At 45.1% G+C, this 22,410-nt stretch overlaps 1 non-coding gene across 1 annotated transcript; it reads right to left on the bottom strand.

The window, feature by feature from the left end:
* Nucleotides 1–9,458: 9,458 nt before the first annotated feature.
* LOC136752000 (U5 spliceosomal RNA) lies at nucleotides 9,459–9,573 on the bottom strand. The gene has a single exon (XR_010817182.1). It is a non-coding gene; the product is annotated as a U5 spliceosomal RNA (small nuclear RNA).
* Nucleotides 9,574–22,410: the final 12,837 nt, after the last annotated feature.

Here is a 22,410-nt window from a genome sequence, read left to right as displayed (position 1 = left end):
ATGTTGGGCACATTTGAAACAACAAAAGTGGCATTTGTTTTTTTATTAGGGACATTTATACCAGTCTGAGCAAATATCTATGCATATCCCAATGTTTGCTTACAGATTGAGTGAGGGGGTCAATATGTTTGATTCAGAACTAACCACTGCTTCCTCAATTTTGTTTTAAACATAATTTAAAAAAAAAGTGTGCTATATATTGGTCTGGAAAAAAGGAGCAGTGGTCCCTAAGACAATTCTTTTAGTTTTTTTAACACAATTCCTAAAACCCATTTTCTGTAAAATATGTTATCAACTTGCATTAATATATCATCCAAACTACAATCTTACTGTAAGAGAATTTGGGATTGCTTGGTTTTTCAGTCAATTTAAATAAATAGTTGAACTGAAAACTTATAGGTCCTTTTTTTTTTTTAAGATTCTTTTTAGAGGGAAGATGTGGTCAAGTCACAGATGTGCAATAATGATTTATTTTGACAAAAATAGGAAACTAATATAATTCAATTATAGTCCTGAAAATAAGTAATATTAAGCTTCTGCTGGATTACAGTAAGAAACAGATAATACCCATTTTCTTCTTTCTCCTCACAGTACAGTTTATAGGCCAGTCTGGTCAGGAAGGAAGCAGTGTGTCTCTCTCTGTCTCTCCTCTCCAGCTCAGTCTTATCGTTGCAGGATGAAAAAGTTAAAAGAAAACTCAAATTCTCGTTGTTTTCCCTTTTATAAGGTTTCCTTACATCCAATAGCATTTTGCCACCACCATGACATGTCTTATGCTAAAGTAATCTAGAAGTGGGGGGTCATTTTGAATTTGGCTAAGAGCCAATCAGAGGACAGGTCCCTTTTGGTCTCTGGTCATAAAGATAGGGTTACCAGGGTTACCAGGGGATACCAGGGGCTACCAGATGAAAGGGAGGAGGTCTGTTTCCTCTACCAAACCAGATGGTATAGAATTTCCCATAGAAAAATACATTCTAACAAATAATATCTTACAGTACAAAACAGGGATTAAATTAAGTATTTTAACCACAAGGTATTGGCTACAGTTATCATGCCTACTTCAGTGTTCATATGCATACCGTTTCTGAGGTCTGGACCACTGCACAGTAGTCCCTGGAGTTGTAGTCCAGACCACTGCAAAATTCGTGCTGAAGTGATCTGGATCACCACGCAATGGCCGAAGGACCACTGCAAACTTGGATTTCAATGTTTTTGTGTAATCCATGTTGCAATAGCACCTACCATGTTCCTTTGTGGTGAGCTGGTTAATTCTGTTCTGGGAAATCCACAATCCTGCAGGTTTAATAAGTCTCTCTACACATCAGTCCCTGAGTACCTTCAACCAATGGTAATTTTGACCAATTAAGCCCAAGAATTGAGTCAATTAAGTTTTCAAGGACTACCCAGTAAAGACGTGAACTCACGACTAGGTCACACTGTGAGCTCTCCAGAGCAGACATTACACTGAGCTCAGTGTGAGCTCACTTAGCGCTTTTCCACCGACATGGTGCCGGTGATGGAGCCAGAGCCGCTGCTCGGCCTGGGATCCAGCTGATCTGTTTGTGAACCGGCCCGCTTTTCCACCGGTTTTGGAATCGAACGCTGACGTCATTGGATGTGGGCGTTCCCAAGTGTGGAGTAGAAGTGGAGAAACACAGCAATAATAATCGGCACCGAGGCGACTGTGTCTTTAACATCACAATCAAACTCATACCGCGTCTATGGCAAAATCGTAACACATATGTTACATATATTCCATAATTATGTGTTTTGCAGAATACACAAGCAAACGTTATGCAATATCAGCATTTTATCGACACACATAATAGATCTTTTTGTTCTTTAACATTGATGAGAATAATTAACAAGAATTAATTTACTGTTGAAGATGTAACCCTTACCCAGTGGCTAACCCTAACTCTATGTTACAAATTTTCCCTAAACACTTATTTTGCAAGATCAATATAAAACCTTTAGGAATTTTAAACTTTTAAAGATACACATAGGTAATACCAATGTGCTTTAACAATGCCGAAAATAAAAATGTGTTTATCTATAATAGTGAAGATATTGTATAGATGTATATCTTTCATATACACAAATAGAAAAAAAAACAGTTTCAAAACCGAATATAGAACTGAAACTTTCACACAATCCATGAAAAATTGAATTTAAACATTTACAGTTCTTAGCAATTCTATATATCAATTATATTCATAACCCTAACCCTAACACTAACCCTTACTTTAAGTTAAAAATGTTCCCTAAACACTTATTTTGCAGGATCAATAAAAAACTGTCAGGATTTTTTAAACTTTTACTGACACACATAGTTAAAAGCAATGTGTTATAACTTTACCACAAATCATAATCCGTATATCTTTAATTGTTTTGACATTATTAAGATATAATGCATCTTTCACATAGGGAACATTTGTAACATGATAGGAAAAACAAACAAATGATGTGACTTTGATGTAACAATATTACAGCATACAGTTTGTCAGGCTTTATGACAGAATTTATGACATAATCTGTAAAAATCAAGCAAACAGCATTTGGTGTTCACGAGAAAAAAAATATGAGATCAAAGGTATCAGACTTTAGCAGCTGGTGTATGAACACACATACGATTATACAGCATTTTTTGCAGCTTCGCAAGACCAAATATTAAATGTTGTTGGTAAATTAGATATTTAGTGCGGACCCTCTATTTGCATTTGATCCCCTCTATAATTGCTAAAATAAAGTTTTACTGACATTTTATTGTCCTTACCACTGCATAGGACACATCTGTAACATGAACGCTACTGAATGGCACATACATTGAAAACTACGGAGAATTGAGACTTATCCTATTTACACTTCATAAATCATCTTAAAACGTTTCCAACCAAGGCAAAACCCACTTGAAATACGTTCATTCACATTTTTGGTAAACAAAAAGAGAGATTGTTACATATGTTCCCTATGATGCATCTACAGAGCGAGAGACAGAGACAGAGAGAGAGACAGAGACTAACACAGCCACCCACTCACACACACATACACACACACACACACTCTATCTCTCTCTCTCTCTCTCTCACACACACATACACACAGCCAGCAAGGCACACAGAGCCATCCAGCTCAGCGTTGACATCACATGACAAACCTCTCTCTGAGCTGACTGCTATGACATCACAGAGCACGTGCATTCCGTTGCTTGCCGTCTGTCAACCTCTCAGTCACTGCCAGCCAGACTGCCTGGCTGGCTGGATGGGGGGGCTGTTTGCTGCTGCTGCGTACCTTAGCAAGCTTATTTGCTTGACCGGCCTTCCTCCTCCTCCGCCCACATGCCCACCTATGCCCGATCTGCTGTTCACCTGGATCACAGCAAAACCCCAACAAGGCAGAGCCTCCCAAGAATGGTACAAACTCATCCACGTTCCCCTCCATGAAGAGGAACCCGAGTCCAAGACGCTACCGACCAGCTATACATATTTGTGTGTATTAAAGATTTTATTTTGTTTTTCTGTACTTTATTACATCTTATTGTGATTTATAATTTTATTGTTTCTTTTCCATATATATGTTTGTATGTATGTATGTATGTATGTATGTATGTATAAATGTATGTTTGAATGTCCAATTGCTTTGACAATACAAATGCACTGAATTGAGAGAGAGAGAGAGACAGAGAGAGAGACAGAGACAGAGAGAGACAGACACAGAAGACAGACAGACAGGCACTAACACAGCCACCCACCCACCCACTCTCACACACACACACACACACACTCTCTCTCTCTCTCTCTCTCTCTCTCTGCATGCTGGGAGTGTATGGGGGAGTCAGTGGTGGTGGGAGGTTTGTTTGGACAGAGTGTGTGTGTGTGTCTTTACTACTCTTTTTCTTTCCTTTTCTTGTTTTTTTATAGATACTTTTAATCGTTTGTTGGTTTTAAATGATTCGGGTTTAGGGGGTTGTTTTTCGATTTAGATCAGCATGGCATTGCGGGCGGGCAGACCCCTCCCTTCATTTAATTACGAAACGCTGACCCGAAAGCACGGGTTTATACTCGTGTCCCAGGAGTAGGTGTCGGTAGAGGACTGTGCGATGGAGATCGGAAGGAAGGTCGGCTTCCAGAACATCGTCTCTGCGGCTCGAATGAATAAGGGCATTGTGGTTTTCCTGAATTCTGAGGCGCTGGTGAAGGATGTGATGGAGGAGGGGGTCACAGTGAAGGGGACCTTCCTGCCCACGCTCCCTCTGGCCACCCCGTCTGTAAAGGTGGTTACTTCCAATGTGCCCCCATTCCTGAGCAACGATCTGCTGGTGGGGGATCTGAGTCGCTATGGCCGGCTCACCTGCGACATTAGGAGGGTGCTGCTGGGCTGCAGCGCCCCGGAGCTGAAACACGTCCTCTCTTACCGCAGACAGGGTTTCATGGTGCTGGCGGACGGCGCCGATGAGTTAAGCCTGTCTCTGAAGTTTAAGATCGAGGGGTTAGTGTACGTGGTGTTCGTGTCAACTGATACCATGAGGTGTTTGAGGTGCGGGGCACAGGGGCACATCAGTCGCTCTTGCCCTCAGGGAGAGGCTCTGGCGGCCGGGCGAGAGGAAGGTGAGGAGCAGGCAGGGCTGTCTGGTGTCGGCTCTGCTGGCCGGGGGAGCGGTGAGGGGGAGGCGGTGGCAAACGCTACTGGCCTCGGTGGGGACAGAGTAGGGGAGCCTAGTGGGGAAGCTGCTAGCAGTGAGAATGCAGAGCAGCCACGGGCTCAGTTAGCCGAGGAGGGAGCTGCTGTTGCTGCTGATGCGGCCGCCACCAAGACTGAACACTTAGCCAGTGATGACGGGTTTAAAGTGCCCAGGAAAAGACAGCAGAAGCAGTCTGCCCCGTCTTCTGAGGCCGTTGATACAGTTGTCTAAAAAGGCGAATATTGCGAGGACGGCTGGTGAGGAGGATCCTGAAGGCGGTGTGGGGCCTGTGGTGCGGCGGGACTCACAGTCAGGGGAGTCTGTCTGGGGGAACCTGCCGTCTCAACCCAAGGTGGCCGACCGGCTGCGGCGCCGGGAGTCTGAGTGCAGTGCTGCGGCTGTGGAGAGGGCAGACTCGGACAGCACTGCTGAGGGGGACATCGCTGACTCCCAGGGCGAGCCCACCTCCACTGACACTGCGGGATACAGTGCTAAACGCATGAAGGATTTTTTAAGAGAGACCAAGGGGAAGAGGAACATAGTTTTAGAAAACTTCTTCCCTAATGCAAAGCAGTTCCTGGCATCTGCACAAGTGATCCTGCAGGATGTGGCACTCGCGGAGTTTAGTGAGCCGGAGTGCTACAGGTTAAAGAAGTGGAAAGAGTGTTGTCAGGACTGCTTTGCAATCTAATGATAATGGTTAATAGTATGTTTTTTTATGTCTCAATTTTTATTTGTACAAGAGACGCACTTAGACAGTGTGAATGAGTGTGAGTGGCAGCGGGAGTGGAAAGGAGAGAGTGTGTTTAGCCAAGGGTCTAGTGTGAGTGGGGGAGTGGGGATTTTATTTTCACACACTTTTAAAATGGATTATTTTAAGAAAACAGAGTTTGTTGGTGGAAGATTGTTGATGGTAAAGGCTGAGAGTGGGGGAAGGACCTTTGTGTTTATTAATATCTATGCCCCCAATGCTGTGAGAGACAGACTGTCAGTGTTTTCGGTGCTCAGCAAAGCGCTAGCAGACTGTGGGGCTGAGGAGATCCTGGTTTTGGGGGGGTGATTGGAACTGTACTGTGGACTATAGATTAGATAGGAATCATTTGGAGCCCAGTCCACAGTCAGCAAAACAGCTGGAAGGTAATACACAGTTGCACAATCTGGTCGATGTCTGGAGGAATGCCAACCCAAAGGTGATACAGTACACCTGGGTGAGGCCGGGTTCTAGCATTATGTTGCTAGCCAGGCTGGATAGATTTTATACCTTTAGACATCATGTCAATTTGATCGGTGGCTGCCATTTCACCCCCACCTGACCACTGACCACTGTCTCATCACTGTGAGTGTCACCCTGCCTCCTGTCCGGCTGTGCAGTGCCTACTGGCTTTTCAATAATAGCTTGCTGCAGGACAGGATTTTTTGTAATTCTTTTCTTTTCTTTTGGCAGAGATGGAGATTAGAGCGCCCTAGGTTTGCCTCCCTGAGAAAGTGGTGGGACATTGGCAAGGTTAAGACCAGGCTCTTCTGCCAGAAGTACACTGAGCATAGGAGTGACAGCTTAAATGAATCTATGAAGGAGTTAGAAGGAGAGATTCAGGTGCTCCACCGAGCCTTGGATGCTGGAGATTCGGGGGCATTAGAGGACCTCAAAGCTATGCAGCAGGCATTGTCAGAGCTGCTGGGGACGTGGGCTCGAGGGGCAATGGTGCGCTCGCAGTTCCAGAGCCTGACACAGATGGATGCGCCCATCAAGTTCTTCTTTGGGCTGGAATGCAGGCGGCAGCAGAGCAGGGTGATGCTCTGCCTGAGGACGGCTGAGGGCCGCGTGCTGCAGGATGGGCAAGAGATGTGTAGTCATGCCACATAGTTCTGTAGGGAGCTGTACTCCGCAGAGCCGGGCAGCCTGGAGCAGCAGCAGCAGTTTCTGTAGGGTCTGCCTAAGGTCCCACAGGATGGGGTGAAGGGGTTAGAGGCCCCACTAACCCTGGCAGAGCTGACCTGCGCAATGCAAGAGCTCAATAAGGGCTGGGCACCGGGGCTGGATGGGCTCACCTGCTCTCAGTGCTGTAGGAGGGCCTGTGAGCTGGTCTGCTGCCCATTAGCTGTCGTACAGCTGTTCTGACCCTGCTGCCCAAGAAGGGGAATCTGTCCTCCATTGTGAACTGGAGGCCAGTGGCGCTGCTGTGTCAGGACTATAAGATCCTGTCTAAGGCTCTGGCTAAGCGGCTCAGAGACATCATGCCGGCCGCAGAATTTATTCAGCTGCTGTACTGTCATGTGTTCAGTGTGCTGAAGATCAATGGTGGCCTGAGTGAGCCTATCCCCATCCATGGAGGCATCAGACAGGGCTGCAGTCTGTCAGGGATGCTATACTTCCTTTCTATCGAGCCCCTGCTGCACAGGCTGAGGCAGTTGCTAGCCGGGCTGTCCATCCCTTGTCACCCAGAGCAGGCGGTCAGGGTGTCGGCCTACGCTGCTGAGACACAGTCTGGCCAGCGAGACATCCAGGTCATTGTGGGAGTGTCTGGAGGAGTTCAGCAGGGCCTCCTCAGCCAGGGTCAACTGGGGCAAGAGCAGCGCTCATCTGGTTGGGGTGTGGGAGGGTTCTGCCCCCCCTGCCCTCCCTGCGGGGCTGCAGTGGTCTCTCTCAGGCCCTCGGGTGCTGGGTGTGACTTTGGGGGAGACGCAGGAGAACTGGGCTGTCCTGCTGGAGAGGGTACAGGGCCGGTTGAGGGCATGGCACTTGCTGCTGCCCCAGCTCTCCCTCAGGGGGAGAGCAATTGTTATTAATAACTTGGTGGCCTCCATGCTCTGGCACACTTATGACTGTCTGGACCCCCCACCGGCCCTGGTGTCCCAGATACAGACCCTGCTCCTGGATTTCTTCTGGGATGGGCTGCACTGGGTGCGCAAAGCAGTGCTATACCTGCCGCTCCAGGAGGGGGGACAGGAGTTGGTTGATCTGTTAAGCAGGCTGAGTGCCTTTCGGCTGCAGGCAGCTCAGAGGCTCCTGTACCCTCCAGATCCCCAGTGTCTCCCGCCCTGGACACTTGTTATGACAGACACATGTTTTTACTTAAGACACGTCCCAATATACTTCCTTCCCTGCCTGTTTTTTATAGTACTGTTTTAGAGGTGTGGCAGCGCTTCTCTCTGGGTAGGGAGCTGGGGGGCAGCAGTCTGTATTGGCTTTTAGAGGAGCCACTGCTCTGGAACCCCGGTTTTAGCTGTCCACTCCTGCTCTCCAGCAGCCTCAGGTCAGTCCTGCTTAAGGTCGACGTGATCCGACGTGAGGGATTTGTTGGATTTAAACAGGGGACAGTGGGTTGGTGCCGACAGCCTGGCTGCCAGGCTGGGTATGAGGTCACTGAGAGTCGTAACCAGATTTCTCTGGGCAGTACAGAACGCCCTTCCCATAGGCGCTGTGGAGCGGCTTTTCCAGGCTCTCACGCAGCACTGCTGGCCCAAGGACCCTGACACCGTCTTTCCCCTTGTTTGTCTGTGTCTCTCAGTCCCCCCTAGCTCATCAGGCCGCCTACTGTCGCCTGACAGTCTGTGTAGTGTGCCTGTCTCCACAGCTCATCGTCAGGAGCTCAATCAGCTCAGTGTGAGGGAGCTGCACCATCAGCAGCTGCAGCCCCTCCCTGACACCCCCTGGAGGGAGCACCTGGCTCTGGGTGAAGATGCCTGCCCGGCCTGGAGGAGCCTGAACAAGCCCCCGCTTTTGCATGGCTTCTGCATGGCGTCATCGCAACAAACTCTATTGCACATACACTGGACCCCAGAGTGAGCGACACCTGTCCCTACTGAGGGGAGAGAGAGACTCTTTTTCACTCTTTCTGCCACTGCCCTAGATTCCCTGCCCTAGATACCCTGTTCACTGCACTGGAGAGCCTGTTCAAGCAGCTGGGCCTCCTTTTCTCACGCACTGTGTTTATTTTGGGAGTCCAGTACAAGCAGCGCCAATGACATGTTTGTCAGTTAGCAAACTTTCTAGTGGGGCAGGCTAAACTGGCTATCCTGAGCAGTAGGAGAAGTCAGACTGAGCGCAGCAGCAACAGTGTGCACTCTCCCTCTTCAGGTCTCTCGTAAGCTCCAGAGTGCGATTACAATTTCTACAGCCTGACGGGAGACCTGGACACTTTTCTGCAGATGTGGGGGGTCGGGGCTGCCCTCTGTGCCATTGACTTTGGACATTTAAACCAACTGGTTTAATTCACTTGAATATTTTACTGGTAGCACGTGTGTAGTGGTTTTTATTGAGCGTTTTTAGAATAGGCTGTGTTTTTTTATTGTTTTTTAGGTGTTTCTAGTTTGTTTTAAATGTTTTGTTAGTATTTCTTTAGTAAAATAAAGGTGTTAATATTCAAAAAATCTATCTCTCTCTCTGTCTCTCTCACACACACACACACACACACACACTCTCTATCTCTCTCTCTCTCTCTCACACACACACACACACACACTCTCTATCTCTCTCTCTCTCACACACACACACACATACACAGCCAGCAAGACTCACTAAGCCAGCCAGCTCAGCGATGACATCAGGAACCTCTCTCTGAGCTGACTGCTATGACATCACAGAGCACGTGCATTCCGTTGCTTGCCGTCTGTCAACCACTCAGTCACTGCCAGCCAGACTGTCAGGCTGGCTGGATGGGGGGGCTGTTTGCTGCTGCTGCGTACCTTAGCAAGCTTATTTGCTTGACCGGCCTTCCTCCTCTTCCGCCCACATGCCCACCTATGCCCGATCTGCTGTTCACCTGGATCACAGCTCCGCCCCAACAAGGCAGAGCCTCCCAAGAATGGTACAAACTCATCCACATTCCCCTCCATGGAAAGCTTTAACAAAAGGCAAAAGCGTTATAAGTAGTGAAGAGGAACCCGAGTCCAAGACGCTTCCGACCAGCCATACATATTTGTGTGTATTAAAGATCACATTTTATTACATTTTGTTTTTCTGTACTATATTACATCTTATTGTGATTTATAATTATATTGTTTATTGCTTTGACAATACAAATGCACTGAATTGAGAGAGAGAGAGAGAGAGAGAGAGAGAGAGAGAGAGAGAGAGAGAGAGAGAGAGAGAAAGAGAGATAGAAAGAGAAGTGCTAGGGCACATCTGTAACATAAACTAGGGAACATTCGTCACATGCTTAGGGAACATACATATCATACAGGGAACATTTGTAAAATGAATTAGGGAACCTTTGTGACATACTAAAAGGACATATACTGGTAAGATGTTGGGCACATTTGAAACAACAAAAATGGCATTTGGTTATTTATTAGGGACATTAATACCAGTCTGTGCAAATATCTATGCATATTCCAATGTTTGCTGCAGGACTTACAGATTGAGTGAGGGGGTCAATATGTTTTGATTCAGAACTAACCACTGCTTCCTCAATTTTGTTTTAAACATAATTTAAAAGAAAAGTGGGCTATACATTGGTCTGGAAAAATGCAGCAATGGTCCCTAAAGCAATTCTTTTTGTTTTTTGACACAATTCCTTAAACCCATTTTCTGTAAAATATGTTATCAACATGCATTAATATATCATCCAAACTACAATCATACTAATAATGAAAATGTTCATATTATTATATTCTAATGGTTCTAGTCTATTGTGTATTGTATTTATTATCAGGCCCTTCTCTTATGTTTTACAGTTGTTATTATTATTCCGTACAATACAGGGATTAAATTAAGCATTAAACCACAAAGTATTGGCTACAGTAATGATGCCTACTTCAGTGTTCATATGCATACAGTTTCTGAGGTCTGGACCACTGCACAGTAGTCCCTGGAGTTGTAGTCCAGACCACTGCAAAATTCGTGCTGAAGTGATCTGGATCACCACGCAATGGCCCAAGGACCACTGCAAACTTGGATTTCAATGTTTTTGTGTAATCCTTGTTGCAATAGCAACTACCATGTTCCTTTGTGGTGAGCTGGTTAATTCTGTTCTTTAACATTGAAGAGAAAAATTAACATGAATAAACTTACTGTTGAAGATCATTATTGTATTATTTTTATTTCTTGGCAGACGCCCTTATCCAGGGCGACTTACAACATAAGTGCAAAAATACAGAGAAGTACAAGGCATCAATCATTACAAATTCAACTTAGCAAAAAAATATCGCAATTCAAAATACATTTTAAAAATTCCAATTACAATTTACACAAGTACAGTAAAAGACTTCCTACATCCTGGACGGTGAAAGCTAAGTGCTCTCAAGATGTAGGGTTACAGACTAGGGCTACAGGAAAGGGAGCAAGGAGGAAAACATTCAAGAACGAGAGGAGCATAATAAGCTGAAGTGCTATCTAGCAGGGATAGAGGACTAATATTACAAGTGCGGTCGGAAGAGATGCGTCTTGAGTAAGCGCCGGAATGAGGTCAAGGACTCTGCTGTTTTGACTTTGGTGGGCAGGTCATTCCACCACCGAAGTCAAAACAGCAGAGTCCTTGACCTCATTCCGGTACTTGTGTAACCCTTGTGTAAGATGTAACCCTTACCCAGTGGCTAACCCTTACTCTATGTTACAAATGTTCCCTAAAAGCTTATTTTGCAAGATCAATAAAGAACCTTTAGGAATTTTAAACTTTTTAAGATACACATAGGTAATACCAATGTGCTTTCACAATGCCGAAAATAATAATGCGTTTATCTTTAATAGTGAAAATATTGTATAGATGTATATCTTTCATATACACAAATAGAAAAAAATGGTTTCCAAACCGAATATAGAACTGAAACTTTCAGACAGTCCATGAAAAATCGAATGTAAACATTTACACTTCTTAACAATTCTATATATCATTTATATTCATAACCCTAACCCTAACACTAACCCTAACTTTAAGTTACAAATGTTCCCTAAACACTTAATTTGCAGGATCAATAAAAAACTGTAAGGATTTTTTAAACTTTTACTGACACACATAGTTAATAGCAATGTGTTATAACTTTTCCAAAAATAATAATCCGTATATCTTTAATTGTTTTGACATTATTAAGATATAATGCATCTATCACATAGGGAACAATTGTTACATAATAGGAAAAACCTACAAATGATGTAACTTTGAATATATTTAATATTACAGCATACAATTTGGCAGGCTTCATAATAATGGAATTTATGACATACTCTGTTAATATCAAGCAAATAGCATTTGTTGTTCATGAGAAAAAATATATATAATCAAAGCTATCAGACTTTAGCACGTGGTGAATGATTATACAGCATTTGTTGCAGCTTCGTAAGACCTAATTTTAAACGTTGTTGGTAAATTAGATACAAAGTGAGGACCCTCTATTTGCATTTGTTCCCCTGTATTATTGCTAAAATAAAGTTTTACTGACATTTTACTGACACTACCACTGCATAGGACACATCTGTATCATGAACGCTACTGAATGGCACATACATTGAAAACTACGGAGAATTGAGACTTATTCAATTTACACTTCTTAAATCATCTTGAAACGTTTCCAACCAAGGCAAAACCCACTTGAAATACGTTCATTCACATTTTTGGTAAACAAAAAGAGAGATTGTTACATATGCTCCCTATGATGCATCTACAGAGACAGAGAGAGAGAGAGAGAGAGAGAGAGAGAGAGACAGACAGACAGACAGGCAGACAGACACTAACACAGCCACCCACTCTCCCACTCACACACACACACACACACACACACACACACACACAGTATCTCTCTCTCTCTCACACACACACACGCACACACACACACACACTCTATCTCTCTCTCTCTCTCTCTCTCTCAAAATTCAAATTCAAATTCAACGTGCTTTAGTGGCATGACCAAAAAGAAGTATTGCCAAAGCAATGGTGACAAACAACAGTTTTGAACATATATATGTACATTTGCATACAGAAATACACAATATGTATGTTAAAAACAGGTAACTGATTAATTTCAATTAATAAAATTCAATCATAGTTCAGAGAGACATAAAACTGATATTGATAGTAATAATTGGGTGTAGCATAGGTGTCATTGCCTGTGTCCAGGGGTGTCCCCTGTGTGAGTGGACTGAGTATCCACTGTGTCCCTCAGGCTGTGGCAGGCAGCTGTATACTGGGCTGCCAGTAATATGCAGCTGGTCTCCTCTCCCAGAAGGACTGGCACTTTCTCCGAGACTGGCAGGTCTTGAAATCTCTTATAGAGATCTGCTATTTTGGGGACAAATTTTGCTCATAAATGTTTATATTTTTCACATTTTAGAATAAAGTGCAGCTCTGTCTCGACCTCTCGGCGTTGGCAGTGGGGACACAGCCTGTCCTCTCTGGGCAGCCAAGTCTGCCTGTGTCGGCCCGTCTCCATGGCCAGGCTGTGCTCACTGAGCCTGTATTTGGTCAGGATCCTTTTGTGTTTTTCGTTCGTTATTAATTTAATGTTTTCTGACAATGTGTAGTGTCTTTTTAGGGCCCAATAGCACTGCAGTTTACTTTGTGCTTGTGTGTGTATTTCCCAATGGGTGATGTAGTTTTCTTTGTGCTGTGTGATAATTTGGTTGACTCTGATTGTGTGCATGTGTGTGTTGCTGTCCTGAGGCTGGCCGGTGTCGGTGTGTGTCTGCGCAGTGAGCCTGCGGACCAGCTGGCTGAGGGGGCTCCTCTCTGGGTTCAGCTCTTGGCATTGCAGGGCCTTGTGGTGGTAGGAGTGTGTGTCGCTGTTTATTAGATGGAGCCAGAATTTAATTGCCCTTTTGTGTATGTTGATTAATAATGGGTATTGGCCTAATTCTGCCCTGCATGCGTTGTTCGGTGTTTTCCTTTGCACCTGTAGGATATTTTTATGCAAGGTTTCTATTGGGTGTGTGTCCCATTGAGCAAACTCCTGCCCTGTGAGGGGACCCCACACCTCACTGCCATAGAGAGCAATGGGCTGGATTATGGATTCAAATATTTTTAGCCAGATTTGTACAGGTATTTTTATGCAAATGTGTCTCTTTATGGCATAGAAGGCCCTGCGCGCTTTCTCTCTCAGTGTCTTCACCGCCGTGTTGAAGCTTCCTGTTGAGCTGAGTGTGAGGCCTAGGTATGTGTAGTGGGTGCAGTGTTCGATGGTGCTGTTTGCTAAAGTGACGTGGTACCAAGTTCCCTGAGGCCTGGCCTTTTTCTGGAATATCATGGTATTTGTCTTTTTCATGTTTACTGCCAGGGCCCAGGTCTGACAGTACTGCTCCAGCAGTGCCAGGTTCTGCTGCAGCCCCTGCTCTGTGGGCCACAGCAGCACCAGGTCATCTGCGTTGAGCAGGAACTTGACTTCTGTGTCATGTAGGGTGAGGCCGGGGGCTGCAGATTGCTACAGCATTGTGGCCAATTCATTGATGTAAATATTGAATAGCGTTGGGCTCAGACTGCAGCCCTGCCTCACCCCACGCCTCTGAGTGAAGAACTCTGTTCTTTTATTGCCAATTTTAACTCCGCACTCGTTTCCTGTATACATTGATTTGATGATGTCATATGTTTCACCCCCTACACCACTTTGGAGAAGTTTGTAAAATAAACCTTTGTGCCAGAATGAATCAAATGCTTTTTTTAAATCTATGAAACAAGCAAATATTTTATTTTTATTTTGGTTGACGTGTTTGTCAATGAGGGTGTGTAGGGTGTAAATATAATCGGTTGTGCTGTGTTTTGGGAGGAAGCCAATCTGACTCTTACTCAGGACACTGTGCTCGGTAAGGAAGGCCAGTATCCGGGCGTTAATGATACTGCAGAACACCTTCCCCAGGTTGCTGCTCACACAGATGCCCCGGTAGTTATTAGGGTCCAATTTGTCTCCACTCTTATGAATCGCGGTGATCAGTCCTTTATGCCAGCTGTCAGGGAAGTGGCCCACACTGAGCACCAGGTTGAACAGCCGTAGCAGGGCCTGCTGTAGCTCAGGGCTGCTGTGTTTCAGCATCTCGTTGGAGATGCCATCAGGCCCGCATGCTTTCCTGGGCAGCAGGGCGCGCAGCTTCTCCTGCAACTCCTGCTCAGTAATAGTTGAGTCCAGGGGATTCTGGGTGTCTTTAAATGCCAATTCCGTTCTTTTTAGTTTCACACTGATGTCATGCTGAGCTGATTTCTCAGTGTGGTGAATGTTTTCATAAAGTCTTTCAAAGTGGTTTTTCCAAAAATCTCAATTTTGAATGGCCAATTCTTCAGGTTTTAATTTATTACATTTTTTCCAGTTTTCCCAGAATCAATTTGTGTTAATGGACTCTTCGATTATTGTCAGTTGCTTTCGGGTGTGTTGTACTTTTTGATCTAAGTGTTTCTTTGTTCCTCAGATCCTTCCTTATTCTATTTCACTCCTTAACAAACCAATTCTCCTCTTTGTATTTTGTTGGGATGTTCTTTTTTATTTTCAATTTTGACTGTAAAGCTGCTTTTTCAAATATATGATTTAAGTATTTTATAGCCAGATGTATTCCTTCTTTACTATGTTGATTTGGGGTGACCAGAAAGGTGTGTATTAGTGATTGGATGTCTTGATTGCCAGTTGCTTTCTGGTACTCTTGTGTGCTGTCTGGAGCCCATCTGTAGGAGTGTCCGAGGCTGTACAGCTTGCTGGGCTGTGTGTGAGCGCTGCTGCTGTGCTCTGTCCTCTTCAGGAACACAGTGATTTGGCTGTGGTCTGATAGAGGTGAATGCACTGAGAGAAGGGGTCTAGGTTTGTGATGGCATAGTCTACCGTGCTGCTGCCAAGAGCTGAGCTGTAGGTGTATCTTCCCAGAGAATCTCCCCGGATCCTGCCATTCACGATATACAGTCCCAGTCCCTGACAGAGCTGCAGTAATTTTTGCCCGTTTTTATTCACTCCCCTGTCATGGCTGTGTCTGAGGGAGCTGATGGGGGTGTTTAAGGGGGTGTGGCCGAATATGTGGCTGTCTCCCTGTGTGCTGGTGAAGTCAGGCAGGCTGCCTGTCCGGGCGTTCAGGTCCCCACAGATCAGCACACTTCTCTGGACCTGGAAGTGGCAGACCTCAGTCTGGAGGTTGGGGAAGATCTCCTCATTGTGATATGGGGATTCTGAGGGGGGAACATACACGGCACACAGGAACACATCGGTTTGTGTAGAAATTATTTATTTGCTTATTTTAAGCCATATGTGTGACTCTGCTGTTTTGATAGGCTGTATGGAGTCACTGAGCTCTGCTTTGTACCAGATTATTATGCCCCCGGAGTCCCTGCCGTGTCTGACGGAGGGCTTCTTCAGGGAGGGCACTATGACCTCTCTGTAGCCTGAGGGACAGTGACTGGACACGTCTGCCCGACACCATGTCTCTTGCAGGATGATGACATCCTTGTCTCTCACTCTATCTCTGAACTCCGGGTCTGTGCTCTTCAGCCCGAACACTGAGGAGCCCAGGCCCTGGATGTTCCACATGGTGATAGATAGGGATCGCATTTCTTTCTACTCTAATTAAGCAATTTATATACTACTTTCGAATGAGATATATCTGGAAATGTGTGAGGTGGAAAGTAAACATGTAAATAAATAGTAATACTGGTGATATGTAAAAATAGGAAACGAATAAATTAAAAAAATAAAAAATAAAAAACTCCTGACTTACACTCCTATATACATACGCATACACACATATATCTACATATATACACATATATGTAAGCATCCATATATCTACATAATTTTTAGAAAATGCCCATATATATCAGTATATAACTACATTTATACAGGGGTGATTTTCGGATGTGGTAATAGCTAGTCACCTCCTGCAGTGGTTTCTTTGTTATGCACAGTTACTTATCTTATCAGTCGGGTGCAGATGAGGTTGAGCAGGTGTCGTCCACTCTGCTGACCGCTGCTGCGTAGTTGCGCTGGCTGTGCTGCTTGGCTGCTCTGTGCATGTTCTGGATGGGCTCCACTCTGGGTCTGCTGTTCTGTGGTCGGGCGTATCCAGGTTGGGGTCTGCGGTGTCCGGGCTGGGGAAGGTGGTGTGCAGGTGGAGGGCGGGGGCTCCCAGGGGCCGCTCTCCTGATTGGCTCGGGGTTGTTCTGGGTGGTGTGGGTGCTGGAGAACCTTCTGTGGCCATGTGGGGGGCTGTCTGGGTTTCGGCCCAGGGCGATGTCTTTGAGTGTCTTTGCGAAGACGCTCACTGCTTGTTTGTGGAGATTGACGTTGTCAAACAAGCTGTGGGCCCCAAGAGTGGGGTGGTGTGCCAGGTGCACATTTGGCATCAGAGCACATCCCCGAGAGATCTCAGCGTTGATCATGTGGATGGTGTTGGGGTGGAAGGCCTTCCTGTGCAGCAGGGTGGAGATGATGATTTTGGCGTGGGTGAAGGTCTGGGTGGCCCTCTCCGCCACTCTTCTGATGGAGCTGGCCACCTTGTCCTGCTGGGTCCTCAGGTCGTTTGTGCCTGTGTGTATAATAATATGGCTGGGGGAGCCGAGGCTCTTCTCGGACAGCTGCTGAATGGCCCTCTCTGTGGTCGGACACCAGACCTTGGAGATCTTGCCATCAGGGAAGAGCCGCCTCTCATTTATGAGTTTGCCATTTGAGTCTATCAGCAGGGCTACTTCAGTGTTCTTCTTCCTGGTAGTCTTTCTGCGTGAGGGGGTCTCATCTGTGTTTGGTTCAGCCTGTGTGTGTGGTGCGCAGGTTTTGTTAGTGGTTTCGGGCTCAGGGTGTGTGTGAGTGCTGGGTGCAGTGTGTGTGTCTGAGTCAGGGTGTGTGTGTGTGTTGGGTGCACTGTGTGTGTCGTGCTCAGGGTGTGTGTGTGTGCTGGGTGCACTCTGTGTGTTCGGGTCGGGTTGTGTGTGTGTGTTGGGTGCAGTGTGTGAGTGGTGTGTTGTGTGAGAGTCAGTATGTCTGGATGTCATTGGGGTGGGAGGGCTCTGCACATTGTGCACTGCTGGGTTTCTTGAGGGCTAGTTGTTGTGGGCAGTGAATTTGTATAGCTTCTCCTTCAGGCTCTGCACTGTCTTGTCTCTGCGTTGCAGTTCCTCTCTCAGGGCCGTCAGCTCCCTCCTCATGGCCTCCCTGTCCTGCTGCAGCTCCCTCACCTCTTCCCTCAGCTCCCTCACTGTGACCTTGTGCTCGTGTTGGACTCTGTTGAGCTGGTCTGTTAGCTGCTCTGTGGTGTTGGAGGTTGTGAGCATGGCCAGCACCAGCTCTTTTAGCTCCATCAGCTCCACCTCCAGCAGGGACATGTTCTCCCTCAGCTGGGACACTGTGTCGGTGTCTGAGGGGTGTCCTGCGCTGGGATGCGTGTGGATTCCTCGCTGTTCTCTGGCGCGGCGCTCTCCCCTCCGTTCACTGGGCAGTGTGGGGCTGGACTCTCCTCCTGTGTGGCTGCGTCTGTGCTCTTTTGGACACGTCTCTCCTTTTTCTCTCTGTCAGCCAGCGTTTTCAGTGAGTGGAACTGATTTTCAAAGGTGCCCAGGCTGCCCTCGCTGCCCTGTATTAAGACTGTTCCAGTGTGGTACAGATTGATTGTCAGCATGGAGGTGTCTGGGTTATCCTCCTCACTGATTGACACCTGCCTTCCTTTACTGATGCCTCTCCTTTTAATGTGCCTGTACAGTTGACAGATGGCAGCGTGCCAGGCGTCGGTGTGCTCGGTGTAGAAGACCAGGTTGCTGGTGACTTGCTGGTCTCCAGTCTGAGAGAAGTCGGCTCTGAGAGTCTCTGGGTTGTCCTTCAGTATGTGTTGTCTGAGACTCTTCCTGGCCTGAGCGTTCTTCAGGTGCTCTGGGTAATGGATCGCACAGCTCCTGCTCCTGCTCATTGTATCTTTTATGAATTGATACTTTCAAATTCAAACCTCTGTCACTTTTCAAATATCAACAGCTTTTCAGTATAGACACAGTTCTGTGTTGATTATACTGTATGCTGTAATATTGAATATTTTCAAAGTTACATCATTTGTTTGTTTTTCCTATCATGTTACAAATGTTCCCTATGTGAAAGATGCATTATATCTTAACATTGTCAAAACAATTAAATATATACAGATTATTATTTTCCGTAAAGTTATATCACATTGCTTGACAGTTTTTTATTGATCCTGCAAAATTGGGAAAAGTGTTTAGGGAACAATTGTAACTTAAAGTTAGGGTTAGTGTTAGGGTTAGGGTTATGAATATAATTGATACATAGAATTGTTAAGAAGTGTAAATGTTTACATTACATTTTTCATGGATTGTCTGAAAGTTTCAGTTCTATATTCGATTTGGAAACCGTTTTTTCTATTTGTGTATATGAAAGATATACATCTATGCAATGTCTTCACTATTAAAGATAAACGCATAAAAATTTTCGGCATTGTTAAAGCTCATTGGTATTACTGTGACATTAGTTTAATATTGAGAAATATAAATATATATGAAAAGGTATCGTGAAAGAAATTAGAAACACCGTATACATTATTTTACTTTATAGCAGGGAGGAATCGCTATGTGTTATGTTGTTCCCCCAAGAACATATTATTTGAGTTGCATGTTGTAAAGCCGGACAGGTTAGAGTGACGCACGTCTTTGTGTTCTGGATAGAGAGGAGTAGTGGCGCTGCACTGCTGTGCTCGGCATTGTATTTGTACCTGCAACTCGGTTCATAAGAGACATAAACAAAAGTGCCAGGAACAATAAATTGTGTCAAGGAGTCCTGATGTAAACTGAACCCCAAACAACATGTCTACCTCCGAAGAGACTCGTTTCACGGTTTACAGACTGGCGGCAGCGAGGGATATTGTTTGCTTTAGTTTTTTCTCTACCGAGGCCGGATGCAGTGAGCTGTGCTTGCGGGTGACTGAGACAAAACCATGTCAGTGGTGAGTGAACTGTACTGTTAAAATCGGAAAATAATAATTAAAAAAACTTACGAAAGTAATAAACAGCTATGTCAAGTCAATTAACCGCAAATAGCTAAGTTACACAAGTATAAAAAAAAAAAAACATGGAAAATCCGATAGACAGATTGATTAATGTTGACGCAGCAAATGAAAATGAAGCGATTAATGCAGAAAGACGCACGAATACGACAGAGTAACACATGATCGTGTTGAGCTGCCTCCTTGCTTTCACGGAGATGGGAAGGATAAAGAAAGTTTCTCTCTGTGGAACACGCGTCTGGAATTGGCTGTAAAAGCTGCACAAACAGCACCAGGATCTTGCAACAATTGTACCAACACGTTTAAGTGCTGATGCACTGCCATACTGGGTTTCTTTACCCTCTGAAATGCAAAAAGACTATGCTAAAACAGTAGACAAATTAAAATAAGTCTTTGGAAGAAAATAATACCTACTGCATTTTCAAACTTTTGTTAATGCAAGACCCCGTCAGCCTAAAGAAGCATTAGAAGTTTATGCAGCCGAAGTAAGCAGACTTGTGCAAGAGGCGTTTCCCAATTACGGACAGCCAGCTATTGAAATGGAGCGTTTTAGACGTTTTGTTGCTGGTTTAGACCCAGTGCTGCAGGCAAAGTGTTATGAGCATGGTGCAAGTAGATTGGAGGAAGCCCTAAAAATGGCTTGCAAGTGGGAGCGGGTCAGGAAGCATTAAGAACTGCCTCTTCACATTTCTAAAGCACAATAAATGAGAAGGTTCTGGAACAACCATCTATATGTAAATCTGGAAATATCCTAACAGCTATGGTGTCAAGCAAGTCCATTTCATCTACGTCAGAGGAATCCCCCAAATTACTACAAGCTATTGCAGATTTAACTGCAGATGTTAAAGCACTCAGAGTAGAGGTGAGCCAGTTGAAGCAACAGCAAGAAAATCTCAAACATGTGCACAGCCAGTACAAAGAGGGGAAAAAGGACCGTCAGCCCTCTCCAGAATGGATGAAACAAGAGAAATATCGTGCATCACGAAAAGCATCCCCTGATGGGTATAATTCTTCCTCTAGATCACAACGAGATGTTTCTTCGCCTTTATAGAAACATGTCTCCTGGACCAAGACCCGGACATCATTCCCTACATAGGCAAAAATATGAAAGGTGGTCTCCATCACCAAGCAACCGTTACTATTCAATAACTAACAGTCCTAGCAATCGCTATCACTCATCTCACCCTGATCAGCACTGCAGTTCAAGATATTCTCGTAGTCCATCTGCATCCTACTCACACTCAAGGGACAGGTACACCAGGAGAACACCCAGTCCACATCACCATGAGAGAAGGCCTGATTGCAGATACAGCAAACGTCATCTTTGCTTTGATTCTGAGGATCCCACCTATCAGGGAAACAAGTGGTAGCAGGTGCTACGGGCCAAGTAGCTGCTACATTGAATTACAGGGGCCCAGAGTCTGAAGCTTCAGCGTTAAACGACTCTCCAACTTCATATTGTTTTGCTGTTATTGAAGACACTGCTGTTCAAGCCTTCATTGATACTGGTTCACAAATTTCTTTGATCAGTGAAAATTTAAGAATGTCAATTCCAGCACTGAAGACAAAGTCCATCAGAAAGACATACGTGTTGGCAAGGTCAGTGACTGGTGAGTGCCTTGATACTCTTGGAACACTAACCATTAGTATTAGACTTGGAGAGGAGGTTTTTCTTCATGATGTTCAAGTGATAAGAAATTCCAATCAAGCTGTCATAATCGGATGGGATTTTCTGCAGAAACACCATGCAGTGATTGATGTACAAGGACAACTACAGTTGTGGAACTGGAAAGTCCCACTGTTGTTTTCTAAGCAAATCACACCTCTTTGTTGCAATGCTGTGACATTTGTGCCAATCTACATTCCTGCAATGACTGAGATGAATATCATGGCAAAGTTGCAGCCATTTACAGAAAATCAAATCTCAACTCCAAATTACTTAGGAATACTGGAACCTGAAGCATGCAACTACCCAGGTCTGTTTGTTGCCAGAACAATGTCTCCAGCGACGAAAGGATTAACAACCGTTGGTGTCATGAATCCTACCAATGACGACTGCCATGTCCCAAGTAACACACCACTGGGAAATTTTTACTCTCTGATAAATCAGGGAGGTGAAGAGTTCCAGGTTATTGAGGCTACTGTGCACAATATCAGGAAGACAGAAGGCACAAAGTTACCCACAGTGGACTTCAGTCAGTCTAAATTGAGTGATCCACAAATGGACCAGCTGGAGAACTTACTTTTGAAGTATTGTGATGCGTTTAGTTCACATGAACATGACTATGGCTGCACAGATGCTGTAAAGCACCACATTCGAACTGGAGATGCCCTACCGATCCGCCAACATGCATACAGGACTTCTCCAGCTTTGAAGCAGGAAATAGAAAAACAAGTTCAGCAGTTGCTGGCCCATGACCTCATTGAGGAGAGCTGCAGCCCTTGGGCTTCACCTGTTGTTTAAGTCAAGAAAAAGGACGGCAGCTACAGATTTTGCAATGACTTCAAGAAATTAAACCCTGTCACCATACGGGACTCGCATCCCTTACCACGGATTTCTGAAGCTTTGGACAGCCTGGCAGGGGCATGCTGGTTTAGTACCATGGACCTGTCAAGTGGTTATTGGCAATTTCAGCTGGCATCAGAAGACCGGGAGAAGACCGCATTTACCACCGGCAGCGGCTTATACCATTTTAAGGTCATGCCAATGGGACTGACCAATGCACCACCTGCCTTCCAACGTTTAATGGAGCTTTTGCTTCATGGTCTACACTGGAAGATCTGCCTCATCTGTTTGGATGATGTTTTGGTTTTTAGCAAAACCTTTCCTGAACATCTG

Source organism: Amia ocellicauda, chromosome 6 (genome assembly GCF_036373705.1).
Source record: "Amia ocellicauda isolate fAmiCal2 chromosome 6, fAmiCal2.hap1, whole genome shotgun sequence".
Classification (NCBI taxonomy): domain Eukaryota; kingdom Metazoa; phylum Chordata; class Actinopteri; order Amiiformes; family Amiidae; genus Amia; species Amia ocellicauda.
Note: the sequence above shows the minus strand (reverse complement) of the source record. Positions and strands in the feature narration are given on the sequence as shown.